Source organism: Pristis pectinata, chromosome 28 (assembly GCF_009764475.1).
Source record: "Pristis pectinata isolate sPriPec2 chromosome 28, sPriPec2.1.pri, whole genome shotgun sequence".
In the NCBI taxonomy this organism is placed as follows: domain Eukaryota; kingdom Metazoa; phylum Chordata; class Chondrichthyes; order Rhinopristiformes; family Pristidae; genus Pristis; species Pristis pectinata.
The window spans coordinates 30324429-30342334 of NC_067432.1; positions in this window are offsets into that span (position 1 = coordinate 30324429).

A 17906-nucleotide genomic window follows, 5' to 3' on the forward strand; every position below is an offset into this window, starting at 1 on the left:
CTGCTGCACCTTCAATGTATCCATTTTCCCTTTAAAATATTACTACTGAATGAAGACATATTGTTCCATAATTTCCAAATATTAATTTACAGTTAACATCTGATAATCTGGCAATTTTGGGACTTTGGTGGTGCCAGACTGGGGTAATTTCCAGACTACTGGGTATTATTTCTATTAATACTGCACTACACTTTTAATTTACATCTTTTAGACCTCACACGGTATGATAAGTAAGTTTAAAGGGAATGCGGGAGCCGGGGTCCCGGCGAGTGGGAGGGGAACCCAGGAGCTGGGGTCCCGGTGAGTAGGTGTGGAATGTCAGAGCCGGAGTCCCGGTGAGTGGGAGAAAAATGTGAGAGCATTGAAAGCATTGTTCTGTGAAACTTCTCTCCTGTCCCCATTTGGTACAATCCCAGGTCATTCAGGATTTCATTTTCTGAAACATTGTTCAATTCTATAACATTGTCTTGCAAAGCTCTTCTTTTCAAATATTGTCAACTATGTTATTGCATTAAGAACCCAGATCAACATCTGTCAAATATTTGGTTAAACTCCCTCATCCAATCTTACAATGTTGATTGTTGTTTCTGTTTGTTTTCAAGCTATTTCCTCCTATTTTCTACAATAGGTCATACTGAGGGGTAGTGAAGGTGCCCTGTTCCTGGACCACTGCCAACTGTGCCTGAAACAGTTGTGTAGCATGTCTAGAATTTCAAGGCCTTTCATTGTTTTCCACTCCCTGAAGACAGGCTTCTAATATTTGATTGCTTCCGAAACAGTGTAAGTATTGTGCACTTAGTTACTTCAGAACTGAATTACAGACACAATCCATGGGACATTTAAGGCAGAAGAAGTAATCTTACATGAAGATTCGACAATCAAGAACTCAAGAGAATTGTTACTGTTATTTGGCAGTCGGCAAAAAACGTTCAATATTAGCCATTACAGACACAATCCATGGGACATTTAAGGCAGAAGAAGTAATCTTACATGAAGATTCGACAATCAAGAACTCAAGAGAATTGTTACTGTTATTTGGCAGTCGGCAAAAAACGTTCAATATTAGCCATTTGCACCATTTGTTAAGATATTTTCATTAATGTTTTTAGTCCACAATCACTTAAAAGTCAACACATTTATATGAGTATTAGCAATGTATGATATTAACAGTTCCTTGAATGCAATATTTGAGTAAGACGTAACAAATCTAATTAAATGTGGTTCTCTTCTGCTACGAAAGGTATGTTTGAAGAGGACACTTAATTATTTATGCTGTTTCTAACAAACCCAGTCCAGAAGGTGATTTAAGCATTCTGCCCTGTTGTGAGCAATAAGCTGCCAAGGCCACACCAATGAGCTTTAAATTTAATAAGCATGATGATTTAGCAGCAGAATTCAAAACTCAGATGATTGAGCAGGCCCCAAATATACTTAAGTCAGGCTTTGAGCAGCTTATGTTCAGGATTGAGTACAAGAATCTGCAAAATAAAGAAACTTTCAACTTCTGATCAAAATCAGGTCGAAGATCAAAGCAGGGAAAACATCGCAACCAAAGCCTGTGATATATGGAGAAAGGCAAGACAAACTTATGAGCAGTAAATGGTAACCAGGATTAGTTTATCATAATAAGCTTTAGACTTTTCTTTGAAGAAACGTTCTGAAGCTTTTCACATGAAGAATATGGAGAATATATGTGTATATTTATAACTTTGTATTACTTAACTACATTTCATATTGCATTGAAAGACATAAGTAGAAACAACCTCCAAGTTCAATGTCAGCAGAATATAGCACAAAAATGTTTGGCAAAGAATTGCTTTTTATTAAACCACTTAATTTTATCTTTAAATTGAGGCATTTTAATCTTTAAAATGTCACAGCTTTAACTTGCTGAAGTTTTTGGAAATGAATTTGAAAATTGTACCCAAACAGGAAGACAATTTATTCTATGGTCACTCCGAAAAATTAGGTTACCTCCATTATGAAACATGATTTAGAAAGAAGATTTCAATATTAACTATTGCAAAGTAAATCACTCAAATCATCAAAATTTAATGACAATCTTATGCGACATAAATATTGTGTCATACAAATCTTAAGTGAACATGTTAAATTAATATGCATTTGGAAACAGGAATTTGTAACCATGCAACCTAAGTGCAAACTTCAGATAAAGCTGGTTTTGCATGATCATATTTAAATTTTATCTATCTTGAGGCCTAATCCAATTTAATTTTTTTAGCAAAAAACAAGCAATAACTTTTAACATACACAATGTAACTTCTTAGTAGTAAGCAAGTTTTATATTAAAAAGAGCTTCTGTGCAAAAATAATTTTACAAGTGTTGCAGTATTCTGAAAAATGATGTACTATAAGAAAACAAGAAAATAAACATTTCAATTTTCATGACTAAAACTCTGTAAAATCCTATTAATAAACTCAACTGTAATATTCTTAATAAATTTAAATACTACCTTGCTCTCCGCACTTAATTTTTCCACCAACTTACTCTTAAATAAAAATGTTCCAATACAAATATTAAATATTTTTTTAAAAAACTACCATGTGATTTGCTCAATAAGAAATTATACTACTACAGATCTACACACACACACACCACTCGAAGAAATGCATTCAGTCTGAGCTCTTAGAAAAGCAACTGTTAATATTGAGTATTATGCTGCCCAACTTACCCAAAATGTTTTTTTAAATAATTCATAAAGAGAACATTGGAAGAGGGAGCATATTCCCTCTAGTGAGCATGGACGTCTCAAAAATGATATTTAGAACTCTATAGTAGGATCAGCTGCGCCAAGTACATACTCTTGGAATGTTATAAAGGATGGAATAGACACGGTGGTCCATTCAGACAATAATGGCAGTTTGTTTACATAGTGAATTGAAGGTTCAACCATCCTATGGTAAATAATTTTACAGCAAAGATACAAGCCCGTAATTTCCCTATTACGGGCAAGGCACTGAACAGATGTCAGGCTGTAGCTTATTAAGGAAAAGGTTTTCAAAAAAAATCAGCTTGAGAAAGATAGGTTTGGATTGGCACTGGGTTTTGACATGTCCATCCTCTCATCCAACCAATCTCAACATGTAAAACTTCCACTGAAATGAATGGCCTTATGGATTCTGCTCCAGATTTAATCTGCTAAGGATCCATGACCAGATATCACACTGTAAGTGCTGGGGAAGTTTTCCCTCATTAGTGGATCCTATACCCCAGGCAGAAACCAGAGATACCTTTGCTGACTGGAAACTGTCAACAGTGCTTAATCTGCTGACATTCACATGCTTAAATGGCAGCAGTTCACCATGGAATTGCAGATATTTCTCAGCAAAATTCAGCCCATTGAAGGTCTGTGCTTCTGCTTCTGCTTCAGCATTAAAACCAACTAAAACATTCATAACAAGTCTTGAAAGAAAATGATTTGGCAATCAAGGACCTATTCTTATTACTTACCTATATAAAGTTGCCAAAACATCCTTAACAAAGACTAAAAACAACATATTTCAGGAGTAATTTATGTGATGAAATCTTAGGATTCAGAACATATCTAGAAACTAATTGAATTTTAGCCTTGTTATTCATGATGCCATTGGTCAATGTTCACAAACTAAAATTCTCACCAGTTATCCTTTACATTTTGAATGCTTAACATCTGAAAAACTGAAGTTGTTAACATTTTACAAGTTTCACACTGCAAGGTTATTAAGGATTAAATTTTGAACTTAGCATAGTGCAAAAATCCTGGGAAGTTCCAATACTGGTTATATAATCAAAATCACCAGTTTAATGGGCCTACAGTGAACTGAAAACCATCTGCCCCAAAAGATCCGCAACTTCATTCTGCTGAAACTGATGCAAAATTAAAACTGTGCATTTCAAGTCCACTCCAGCCTAACTCTGCACACTTACCAAAACACCATCATTTTGCTTCATTTTTTTTCATTAAAAGTTCTCTTGCTTTTTAATATTTTGACTAAAAATTAACCAGAACTTTTTCCTCCCAATGAAACATGGAAATTCCAAGGCCTAATCAAAGAAACTGTGTTGTTTAATTTCTATTTTCATGTATTACTGTTTAGCTTGTGAACTCTGTCTTAGTAATCCCCAAGGTTCCCAAAATATCAAATATTCTGCATTTAAAAGATTTCAAAAGATTCAGTCTTACTTTTTCAACAACTTTTCTCCATCTTGACCTTGAAATACTGTTGGTACAAACTACCTCTTCATCCCTGAAAGAAAATTACATTTTTTCTGTCACAAGAATTATTCACAGTAGTTTTAGGAACATGTTCATAGTATTGACATTCAAAACATTGATAATATGTATTCAGTTTATTAGTTAGTTAGTAAATTCATCACCACATTAAGGGTGGCACGGTAGCTCAGAAGGTAGTACTTCTGCCTCATAGCTCAGCTGACTTGAGTTTGACCCCCAACCTTCAGTGCTGTCAGTGTGGAGTTTGCAAGCTCAACTGTGATGTGTAGGTTCCCCAAGGTGCTCCTGTATCCTGGTTTATAGGCTTATTGGGTATCCCAGGTATAGGTAGGTGGAAGGAGAATCAAGGTGGAGTAACGGGCATGTGAAAGATAATCAGTTATTGGGAAATGGGATTGCTCAAACAGTTGGCATTGAATCAATGGGCGAAAGGTCTCCTTCTATGTGGTAAGAGAATATGAGAACAAGATCCTGCATTATTCTGGTGATCAAATCCCCGAAAACATCCATAAATAACACATTACAAATCTTCATAAATGTTTCAATAATAGATTTTAAAAGATGATAGAAACTCAAAAACATAATTTTTTCCCTCTCATTTGGCAAGATCGATATGCCTCAAATTATGAAAGGAAGGAAATGACATGTAACAGCAATCTTTGTGTGGTAGTCACCAGGTCCAGAATAAAACAAGATTACAGTAAGAGATTCAGAGCAAGGGAAATAATTTTGCAAATTCTTCCCAATCTTTAGCAGAAGGGACTGAGGAAGAAATTAATTCAATATTCAAAACTGGATTGCTTATTGAAGAAAAAATGATGAAGGGATATGTGAGTTGTGTGAATCGGGTTTACACTGCAAACACGAGGAGTCTGGATGGGCTGGACAATTGCTCCAATGCTGCAAATTCTATGTATTTGCATTCACAGTTTAAATCTGAATAATAAAATGGAGTCTTGTTTAAAGCATATATTAATCAAGTTAAGATCAAGACAAGTATATGCTTAACCTAAAGCCGAGATTATTATTTGAGTATCGACATCAAAACCGAACTTTGTAGTAACACTTCTTCCATGTTTACCATTCCGTTCTCATCAAGGCAATGACTCTACTCTCCTGCCATTGGTTGACATATTAGGGCTCAAATACTGCTCCAACACATTTCCCACACTGATCAACAGTGAAACTGTGCCACTAAAATTTAATGAGAGCACAATAGTGCGGGTAATACATGACTGATACCACAGCAGAGGTCACTATATCAGATCACACTGCGAAGACTGGACAGGCTGTGGACAACATGGGCAGCTGCTCCCAAATGAAGGATGCTCAATAACCGAAAGGGTAGTTATGGCCATGAATAACAAACAATGGAACACATTGCATCGTGCTACACATTAGAATCTGTTGCAGAAAGCATTTCACTTCTCCATTCAGTATCCTAAGAGGCCATTGACAGGATTGTTTTTTTTTTCTTATGGCTAATTTTGCTTAAAATGGGAATTATATGCGAAGAAATGGAGTATGCCAAAATAAACAGAAATGGCTATACTAACATACAAATTACTACCTATGTGGTTTACAAAGATACAACAGCACCAAGTGGATCAATAACTGTCTTAGGGAAAAAAAAATACTACATATTAGAATGGGCATTTTGAGAACTGCTGTTTCTGAGATCAAAATGCTGTGCGTGAGGTCAAAGAGCAGTTAGTGGAGTGGTGTGCGCCAGGGATAGGTCATGTGTTCTTGGCAACTACACCTTCAGGAAGTGTGTCCAGCTGCACCTCCTCTCAAACCACATAGGTCAGTTGGAGTAGCAGCTGGAATTACTGAGGAGCGTACAGGAGGCAGAGAATGTCATAGATAAATAGGAGCTTCAATAGGTGGGTACAGAGAAGGTTCAGCCAGAGTGTAGATGGGTGACCACCAGGAAGGGCAGGCAGGCAGTGCAAGAGTTCCCTGTGACTATTGCCCTTTCAAGTAGGCTTACTGCTTTGGATACTATTGGTGGGTTTGGCCTTTCAAGGGAAAGCAGCAGTAGCCACAACTGGTTCTGGAGTACAGCAGGAAAGGGCAAAGTTTATACAAGCAGTAATGGTAGGGGCCTCCTTAGTCAGGGTAGCAGAGAGCTGTTTCTGTGGCCACAAGTGAGGCTCCAGGATGGGGTACTGCCTTCCTGGTGTCAAGGTTAAGGACGTCTTGAAGCCTACACAGAACATTCTGAAAGGGGAGGGTGAACGGCCAGAGATCATTGTCTATATTGGTACTAACAACATAGATAAGAAGACAAACGAGGTCCTGTGAAGGAAATTTAGGGAGTTTTGTCAAAAGTTGTAAAGCAGGACCTCTAGGGTTGTAATCTCAGGATTACACCCTGTGCCATATGCCAGTAAGTATAGAAATAGGAAGATAAGATATCTTTATTAGTCACATGTACATCGAAACACACAGTGAAATGCATCTTTTGCGTAGAGTGTTCTGGGGGCAGCTCACAAGTGTCTGCCCCCAGACACTTGCGGACTGCCCCCACTGTACCTCAGTACAAGTTATTATTGTCACTTGTACCGAGGTACAGTGAAAATCTTGTCCTGCATACTGTTCATACAGATCAGTTCAGTACACAGTGCATTGAGGCAGTACAGGGTAAAAACAATTACAGAATACAGAGTAAAGTATCACAGCTACAGAGGGAGTGCAGTGCAGGTAGACAATAAGGTGCAAAGTCATAACAAGGTAGATTGTGAGGTCAAGAGTCCAACTCATCGTATAAGGGAACCATTCGATAGTCTTATAACAGCGGGATAGAAGCTGTCCTTGAGCCTGGTGGTAATTGCCCTCAGGCTCCTGTATCTTCTGCCTGATGGCAAAGGGGAGAAGAGAGAATGTCCCGGGTGGATGAGGTCTATGATTAAGCTGGCTGCTTCACCAAGGCAGCGCGAGATATAGACAGAGTCCATGGAGGAGAGGCTGGTTTCCGTGATGTGCTGAGCTGTGTCCACAACTCTCTGCAGTTTCTTGTGGTCCCGGGCAGAGCAGTTGCCGTACCAAGCTGTGACGCATCTAAATAGGATGCTAAAGGGGACATGCTAAATTTCTTTAGCCTCCTGAGAAAGTAGAGGCACTGGTGAGCTTTCTTGACTATGGCATCTATGTAGTTGGACCAGTACAGGCTATTGGTAATGTGCACTCCTAGGAACTTGAAGCTTTCAACTCTCTTGACCTCAGCACCATTGATGTAGACAGGTGCATGTGCACCACCCCCTTTCCTGAAGTCAATGACCAGCTCTTTTGTTTTGCTGACATTGAGGGAAAGGTTGTTGTCAATGACACCATGGCACTAAGCTTTCTATCTCCTTCCTGTACTCCAACTCATAGCTATTTAAGATATAGCCCACTAGAGTGGTATCACCTACAAACTTGTAGATGGAGTTAGAGTAGAATCTGGCCATGTAGTCATGAGTACATAGGGAGTAGAGTAGAGGGCTGAGGACACAGTCTTGTGGGGCACCAGTGTTGAGAATAATCGTGCTGGAGGTATTGCTGCCTATCCTTACTGATTGCGGTCTGTTGATCAGAAAGTCAAGGATCCAGTTGCACAGGGAGGTGTTGAGTCCCAGATCTCGGAGTTTGATGATGAGTTTGCTTGGAATTATAGTACTGAAGGCGGAGCTGTAGTCAATAAACAATAAACAATAGTAGGTGTCTTTACTGTCAAGATGCTCCAGAGATGAGTATAGGGTCAGGGAGATGGCGTCCACTGTAGACCTGTTTCGGCTGTATGTGAATTGCAGTGGGTCGAGGTTTTCTGGGAGGCTGGAGTTAATGCATGCCATGACCAGCCTCTCAAAGCACTTCATGATGGTGGATGTCAGGGCCACCGGTCAGTAGTGATTAAGGCATGTTACCTTGTTTTTCTTAGGTACCGAGATGATAGTATTCTTCTTAAAACAGGTGGGAACCTCAGATTGAAGTAGGGAGAGGTTAAAAATGTCTGCAAATACCCCCGCTAACTGATCTGCACAGGATCTGAGGACACGGCCAGGGACACCATCCAGGCCAGATGCTTTCCATGGGTTCACTCTCTGGAAGACTGATCTTATATCCTCAATGGTGACCACGGGTTATGCATTGGGGGCATAGAATGCATTAAGCTCATCAGGAAGGGATGCATTGATGTTGACAACACTGCCCAAATTTGTTTTGTAGTCTATTATAGCACGTAAGCCCTGCCACAACTGACAGCTGGTCTGGGACTCGATCTTGGACTGGTATTGTGTCTTGGCATCTCTGATAGCTTTATGGAGGTCGTATCTCAATTTCTTGTAAAGGTCAGGGTCACCTGAATGGAATGCAGTAGTCTCAACTTCAGTAGGGAGTGGATCTCCTGGTTCATCCATGGTTTCCAGTTTGGGAACACCCGTATTGTCCTCTTTGGTACACAGTCCTCAGTACACTTACTGATAAAGTCTGTGATGGTGGTGACATACTCATCTAGGCTGGCAGCTGAGTCTTTGAACATGGACCAGTCCACTGACTCAAAACAGTCACGTGGAAGTTCATCCATTTCCTCAGACCAGCACTGCATAACTTTCCATACTGGATCCTCCCATTTCAGCTTCTGTTTGTATGCAGGGAGAAGGAGCACAGCCTGGTGGTCTAATTTACCAAAGTGAGGGTGGGGGGTAGCTAGGAAGGCAAATTTGATGGTTGTATAGCAGTGGTCAAGGGTATTTGGGCCCTGGTGGGACAGGAGATGTGCTGGTAGTACTTTGGTAACACATCCTTGAGGTTGGCCGGGTTGAAGTCACCTGCAATAATGAAGAGAGAACAGAATAGGCAAGTGCAATCAGCAGAGCAGACAGAGGCAGGCGGGGAAGCATGAGAGGGCCGGCAGGCTGAACTGTATTCAGTTTGATGCAAGTAGCCTCGCAGGTCAGACGGATGAGTGGAGAGTGTGGATCAGCACGTGGGATTGTGGGATTGCTGCAGTCACGGAGACGTGGCTGAGAGAAGGGCCGGACTGGCAGCTCAGTGTCCTGGGGTGTCGATGTTTCAGGTGGTGGCAAAGGGGAGTGGATATTGCACTGCTGATCAGGGAGAGCATTACAGCAGTACCATGGAGAGTGTCCTGGAGGGATCATCCAATTAATCTATATGAATAGACCAAAGGAATAAAAAAGGGGCAATCACTTTGATGGGGTTAGACCACAGGCCTCCCAACAGTCAGGAGGAATTAGAAGAACAGATCTGTAGGCAGATTGCAGAAGGATATAAAAACGATAGGGCTGTAGTAGTGGGGGATTTTAACTTTCCCAATGTTGATTGGGATTACCTGAGTGCAAGGGGCTTAGATGGGGTGAAATTCATTAAATGAATCCAAAAGGTTTCTAGAGGCAGTCTGTAGAGAGTCCTACTGGTGAGGGGGCTGCATCTGACCTTATATTAGGGAATGAGGATGGACAAGTGAGTAAAGCGTCTGTGGAGGAACCGTTTGAGAACAGTGACCATGGTTTGGTGAGCTTCAAGGTAGTCAAGGAAAAAGATAAGGTTGGTCCTCGAGATATGGGCCTAAACTGGGGGAATGTGGATTTCAATAGAGTGAAACAGGACTTGGAGGAAGTAGATTGAGAGCAGCTGCTAGAGGGGCAAACAACTTTTGGTAAGTATGAAGGGTTTAAAAGCGAAGTACCAAGCTTAGAGTCAGCATGTCCCTGTAAATACTTTGAGGTTTATACAGCACGTGGGATAAAGCTTAAGAAAAAAATTAAGGGAGCAAAAAGGGGCCATGAAATGAACTTGGCAAATTGGATTAAGGAAAAAATGCAAAACCTCTTAGGTATTTTAGAAGCAAGAAGGTAGCTAAGGAAGTAGTAGATCCTCTCAGGGGTCGAAAGGGTGTGTGCAGCCAGGGGACATAAGCAGGATCTTAAATGAATACTTCTCATCGGTATTCACCAGGGAGAAGGACATGGTGGCTAGAGAGTTAAAGGAGGGATATGCTAACACTCAGTCTGTATCAGAAAGGAGGAAGCGCTAGAAATATTGGAGCACATTATCGTGGATAAATCTCCGGGGCCTGATGGGATCTATGCTAGGATGCTATGGGAAGCAAAGGAGGAGATTGCTGGGGCTCTGCCAGAGATTTTTGCATCTTCATTAGCCATGAGTGAGGTACCAGAAGACTGGAGGATAAATAATGTTGTCCAATGTTGTCCACAGCAAATGTTGTTCAAAAAGGCAGTAGGGCTAAGCCTGGAAACTACAGACTGGTGAACCTTACATCAGTGTTAGCAGGGAAGTCTCTTAGAGACAGAAATGGCAGGGACTGATTAAGAGGAATTAGCATGATGTTTTTAGTGAGGCTTTTGACAAGGTACCACAGAGTAGACTGGTCCAGAAGGTTAAGAACACATGAGGTCTGAGGCATGTAGGCAAGCTGGATTAAAATCGGTTTGGTGATAGGAGGCAGAGGCAGATGGATGGGTGTTTTTTTCTGACTTTAAGTCAGTAACAAGTGGTGTTCTGCAGGGATCAGTGCTGAGATCTTTGCTGTTTGCAATACATTTAAAAGACTTGGATAAAAATGTAGGGTGTATGATTAGTAAGCTTGCAGATGACACGAGAACTGGTGGAGTCTTAGATAGCAAAGAAAGTTGTCTAAGGATACAAAGGGACATAGATCAGCTGGAAAGTTGGGTGGAGTGGTGGCAGATGGAATTTAATCTAAATAAGTGTGATGTATGCACTTTAGGATACATGGATTAAATGACGGAAAGTCAGGACTGTTGATGTGCAGAGACATTGGAAAGCAAGTTCATAACTCCCTAAATTGGATAGGGTGGACAAGGTGGATAGAGTAATGAAGAAGGCATTTGGTATGCTTGCCTTCATAGGATAAGGCATCATGTATAAGAGTTGGGGAGTCGTTTTGCTGCTCTACAAAAGATTGGTTAAACCACATTTGGAGTATTGTATACAGTCCCGGTTGCCACACTGCAGAAAGGATCTGGTAACAAGAGAAGGAGTGCAGAAGAGACTTACCAGGATGTTGCCTGTAGTTATAAGGAAAGGTTAGATAGGCTGGGTTTAATCTCACCCGAACATAGGAGGCTGAAGAGTGACCTCACAGAGGTTTAGAAAATTATGAGGGGTATAGATAGGATACATAGTTAGAGTCTTCCCAGGGCAGGGGAATCTAGAACTAAAGGACAGAGGTTTAAGGTGAGAGGGGAGAAATTTAAAGGAGATCCGAGGGATAAGTTTTTCACACACAGGGTGACAGTTATCTGGAACGAGCTGCTAGAGGAGGCAGATACAATTACAATAGTTAAAAGGTGTTTGGATAGGTACTTGGATGGGAAAAGCATAGAGAGATTATGGGCCAAGTGCAGGGAAATGGGATTTGTGTAGCTAGGGATCACAGTCAGCATGGACATGGTGGGCCAACAGGGCCCAGTTCTGTGTTGTGCAATTCTATGATTCTATGAACTCCCACGGTCCCTCTGTTCATCAACATTCCTTAAGGCTCTACCATTTACCATATACGTCCCTGATCTAACTTCCCAAAATGCATCACCTCACATTTATGGGGATTAAATTCCATCTCCCAATGCTCCACCCAACTTTCCATCATATCTATAACCTGCTGCAGTCTTATACCAACTTCCTTGCTATTGACAATACCAGTAACTTCCATGTCATTTGTAAACTTACTTATCATACCCCCTACATTCACATCCAAGCTGGTAACATAAATCACAAACAAGGATCCCAGCACCAACCCCTGCAGTTCACTACTGGACACAGACTTCAATCAGTGACTTCCACTGACCAACTTCTCAAAAACAATTAGGGATGGACAATTAAATGCTGGCTCAGCCTACGAAGCCCACATCCCTTGAATGAATAAAGAAAATGAGTTCCTGTCAAATGGAATGCCAGCTGGAAAATGGTGCAAAGGCTAAGCTGTTCTATCTGACATAAGCACAGAGAAGGCAAGAATTTGGAAGAATGCTTCAGGGCAAAATTATTTTTTTGTTTAAAGAAAATGTTTGCAATTCCTGGCTAAGCAGCTTGCATTTTCTGCATAGGTGCCCCCAGTTTGAGATTCCCGCAGGTGTGTGGAAATTCTGAGTTTGCTGGCTGCTCCTCACTGCATATCCAATAACTGTGTTCAGAGACACTAAGCTGGGAAGCATGTGGCCATCATAGCTGTTTGGCAGAGAACTTATTATGTCCTACCTAAAAGACAGCACAACATCACGCAAGAACCTGCCCTATATACAGGGCCTCAATCAAAATCACATTTCCCGGCAAGTCAATATCCAGCAGATCCTCAGAAACCAATTGTACACTTATCAAATCCCTTGGTTGGCAGTATGATCTGGCCCTAAGATTTTTAGGTGAAAAGGAAAGCATCCACCACAGATTTTGCTGATCGAACTGGTCAGGACTGAGTGAGCTTCTGTAAATCTCACTCCTCCTGCTGTAGCAGAAGTTACAATTACTTTGCTTCAGTTGATTGTTTTTCTGGGGAGGAAGTGGGCAGAAGGAGAAGAATGTGGTGAACTTTCCAAGATTCTGGCATGATTTTATCATTACTGAGTGAGGCAGAATACAAACCATAAACATGAAATAATCAAACCCAAGATTCTACATGTTCAATCTTCAAAAGAATTTTGCAATGCAAAAACCCAATGTGAAGACAGAGAAACTATCTGCTAGATCCAACAGAACTGCACATGCTAGTCACATATTATGCTGACTCCAGCTCAGTTCTTTGAATATACATATGATTCTGTCATTATTAATAATCAATGAGTGCTAGCATTATTCAAAAAGAGAAGGAATGACAGTAAGATAGTGGTTGGGAGATGAAGTGCTCACATTTAAATGATCTCACGGCACCTATATTCACCTCTTAAAATGAACACAAGCATAATTACCACCATAAACATCAAATGACAAAAATATTGAATGTGCATTTGGAATATACAAGCAGTCGTAAACCAGTAAAACTCTGCAAAATATTTGTATTCACTGCATATTTCACAAGCTTCAAAGTCATTGGGCACTTCAAGTCAACATTAACGTGAAATGTATGTATCACAGAAATAGAGCAGCATTGTTCTGGGAACAATATCCTGACACTGAGTAAAGAGATGCACAACTAACTGACAAAGACATTTTGGGTCTGTGTTCTAATAAAAATACATGAACTGCCCATCTTCATAGGATTTATTGTTAGAGCAATGTGATATTTCTTGTAGACACGCACAAATAAATAATCAATGCAATATTCAGCCAAAATTTACAATATCTCAACACACTCACAAAATAAAACAGACATTGACATGCATGTTCGAAATAGGTCTCCAACCAAGAACAGGCAAATGGCCTTCAAGGCCTTAACAACAATGTTGATAGCCACGTTAGAAGCAAGACAGGGCAATTTCCAAGGCATGGATAAAAATTACCCCTTTGTTGAAATATTTTATTGACAGTCCTAGCAGGGCTAAGTCCATTATTATTATTAAGTTGGCATCAACACAGTAGTTATTATAATGGTGTTCATCTACAATATAAATAATTGGAATACACACCAGCTTCTCACACAAAAGAAAGCAGGTAGATTTTACTATCTGTCTGATCAACTCTTGGGGGGAAGAAAGTGCCTTCTGCACAAGTTTTGCTGATAAAAGCAAACTGAATATTATTAATTCTAAACAATTCTCAATATTTTAAATAGTTTAGTGGCATGCCATATTGTGAACTTTTTAATAAATCTGTATTTTTAAAGTTTCTTCATTTGATGATGCTTTAGCAAAATGCTCAAGATACAGATGATTGGATACAGAATCATAGAATTGTTACAGCATTCACTCTATCAGGTCTATACTAGCTCCTGGTAAAGACTCCATTTGCACTCCCCATTGGGCACTAATTGAAGCAATTCTATGATATATTGAGTGAGTCGTGTTAAGTACAGGCATAGACAGTGAGCAAAGCCAAACTTATTCACCAGAGCCAGAAACAAATTCTTAGACTGAACAAATGGAAAACTGACAGCAAAGTCACTACAATGTTTACATTTATACAAAGAACTTGCCCTATTTTCTTTCGAGTCACAGCAACACCAGGCAGCTTCTGCTACCATCAGATCCTCCCCTCCCCCCAAACTTCACCTAAGCAATTCTATATCTTAGGAGTACAGGTAAGAATCTATACTACGGTAAAGGGGTTCAAAAACACCTATTCCAGAGACTTCATTCTTCCAGGTGCTATATGAATGTAAATATGGTATATCCCTAACCTATGACAACCTGAGTTATAATCAATAAATGATGAAAACTATAGCTGCAGAGAGTAGTGAACTCAGCCCAATACATCACAGGCACAGCCCTCCCCACCATCGGTGGAATCTACAGGAGGTGCTGTCTCAAGAGGCAACATTCATTATCAAAGATCCTCACCATCCGGGCCATGCCATCTTCTTGGGCAGAGGGACAAAAGCCTGAAGTCCCACACCACCAGGTTCAAGAACAGTTACTTCCCTTCAACTATTTGGTTCTTGAACCAACCAGCACAGCCCTAATCACTGCATTTTAGCAACACTGTGACCACTTTGATCACTTTGCACTAAAATGGACCTTTTTTTGTTCCAATTGTGTTCTTTCTTGTAAAAATTATGTATAATTTATGTTTATGTTTTTCTTATGATTACTGTTTATGTGGTGCTACGTGCTTGTGATGCCACTGCATGTAAGCTTTTCATTGCATCTGTACGTACACGTACTTGTGCAAATGACAATAAACTCAACCTCCATTTGACAGTAAAGCAAAAAGGGATCAGCTGAAACATTCTGCTTAATATACAATTTTTTCTGCTATAAGTAAAGATATATAAATTCAAGGCTAGCTAAAAGTACTGATGGACTAGAAAACATGGCGTTAAAACAGGAGCAGCCAGTTCCACGAGGACGACAGGGCTGACTTCCTTTTGTTTATGATGTAATTTAAGCCTTCTGCACAATGACACCACACATTACTTACAGAAACACAGGAAGCACAAACTTTAAAGCACAATCTCCTGAACTGCTGCCTTTCTTTGAGCGGGGTGTGGAAGATGGAAGTGAGTACCACTGGTCCCCAGTGAATAATGGGACTAGAATTGATCGGATGCCACACTTCTCCATCTCAAATGAACGAAAGCGTCACAGAAAATATCAGGAACCTCTGTGAAGATTTCACAGCTGGCTTCACTGGTGAACTCCCTGACAGCGCTTAGGTTCAGAAAGGCTCTTAAACCAACACTGGAATAGGCCTTCACATTCCTCTGTGCAGGCGTGCAATATAATGTTGCCACAGGGATGTCAAACAAGCTTTGCATTCTGACTGACATCACAGTTTCATGCCCAGCTGCCTAAGTACTTTACATATTTGGAGGAGGACCATAGCACAACCTAACGTAGCACACATAGAGGTATTGATTGTATTCAGCAAGCCCTTTTCTTTAGCAAGTTAAACTGTACGTCAATCTGAAGCCCATTTCTCATGCTTGGTTTCCATTCATTTGAAATGATCATGCTGTGTAGCTGGAAGTCATGGTCAGTGTGGAACATTCCCTTGTGGATGCAATACAAAATAATCAGCCTCTTACCTCAGAATCAGAAGATCATGGACTGAATCATGCTGGATTAGGCCAATTGCCCAGATTTGCCAACCATCTCCACTTACCTCAGCTTGATACAGGAGAGCCACTATTCTGACCCTTCACATCCGGGAGGGAGATGGTGCATAGACCCACCCTGTAAGCTCCCTCATAACCATCAAATGCAGGCAAAGCTGATAACAAAATCATTTCAAATCTATTGAAATTACTGAACATAAAAATGAAATTTTTATTAAAGATATTTCTTAAGATTTCATTTTAAAAGTACAAAAACAATAAAATTAAATTATAAAATAACTTACCTTTTTTCCATCTAGTCTCTTGGCCAGGAATCCACATTCAATTAAATGGATCTTCATTTCAGACACCATGTCTCACTGACATAGAATCCAAAGGTAAGTTTCTCATATGAAATCTAGCGATGGAGCAAGGTGCAGGATCACCTGTATCTCACTCAGTAAGTCCTGGCCTTGGTGTACCTGCACAATTTTGGAACTGACTAGAGTGACAGCGACTAAAACCAGCGATTCCTTTTGGGCCTACCAATTATTCAGCCCGATTATGCTACTTCTTCTGTAAGCTACTGTAAAACACTATCAGGGATGCACCTTTCGAACATGATGCCAACATGAGGTCCCGTTCATTCTCTCCAACTAAAATTTCCATGAAGAAAAACGTTTTACACTTCATAATTCTGTCCAACATTTTTCTCTTAAAAAAAAACTGATCTGTTATTATCTTACTACCTGTTCTGATGAGCTGAAAGTGTTAACCCTGCTCATCTCTCCAGAATTGCTGCCAGATCTGAAGAGCATTTCCATCATGTTCTGCTTTATTTCAGAATCTCAGCATGTGCAACAATTTTTTTCCATGTAATCTAATGTTGGGATTTTGCTGTACATGATGAGGATGCCACAGTTCCTCCAGCAACATAGCGATTAGATTTCAGTCAGTAATTCAATGGCTGTCAAATGCTTTTGAACATCTCCTGCCAGTGAAAAGTGCAAAATAAATGCAAGTTCTTTTTCTCTTTCTTTAACAACCAAGTATCCCATGGAAGAAATGGAACTGGTGAATTACTTGGTCATTTGTTTAGAAAAATGCTTTCTCAACTGAACTTTGAAAATTAGATCATAATTTCCCAGTTTGACTAGAAGAACAGAATGACTAGTGTTATGGACTCAGTGAAAGTCCCTTTAAGATAGAGTGTGTGTGTGTATGTGTGTGTGGGGCGTGCTTACGTCAATAGAAGATAAAGGAGGTAATGACGTTGTTGAAGAAGTCAGAAGAAGAAGTAGAAGAAGGAGAGAGAGAGAGAAGGGAGAGAGACACCAGCCTGCTTGTTTTCTCTATCGATGGATGAGAAACAATAACTGTGTTTGCCACTGAAATCCATGTATGGAAGTTGGAAGTAATCCGGTGGAGTTCACTTTGTTGCTGACCTGTAGAAGGAAACAGGTATTTGTATGTGGACGACCAGGGTTCGGATGCTTTTCGGGGTGAGGAAGTCACTACCGAGTAAACACTGAAGTGTCGTTTGGGTTCCATCGTGGAACATTTGGATTTCGTATGTACTTTCTCTATGTTTTTCTACATCTACATCTTATCTTCAGACAACGGTGGTTGTTGAAGAAGCCCTTGCTCATGTTTCACCTTATGGCTTGCGGAACTGAACTTTAAGAACCATTCCGGAACTGGGAGTTTTGGACTTTGTCACACACACACACGAAGAGTTTAGTTTTGGGGTTAACGTTCAAGGTTTAACATTTTTGAATTCTAACATACTAACATTTTTACTTTTATTTTACGTATTATCATAAGTAGTGATTAATAAAATAGTTTTTAACACTGAATCATGCTCAGTGTGTTTCTTTTGTTGCTGGTTCGTGACAAAATTGGGGGTTCGTCCGGGATCCAATCCAAAGATTAACGAGTGTCATCTGGGATCATTGCCCAGATTGACGAGATTCGTTCGGGATTCAATCCAAAGATTGTTG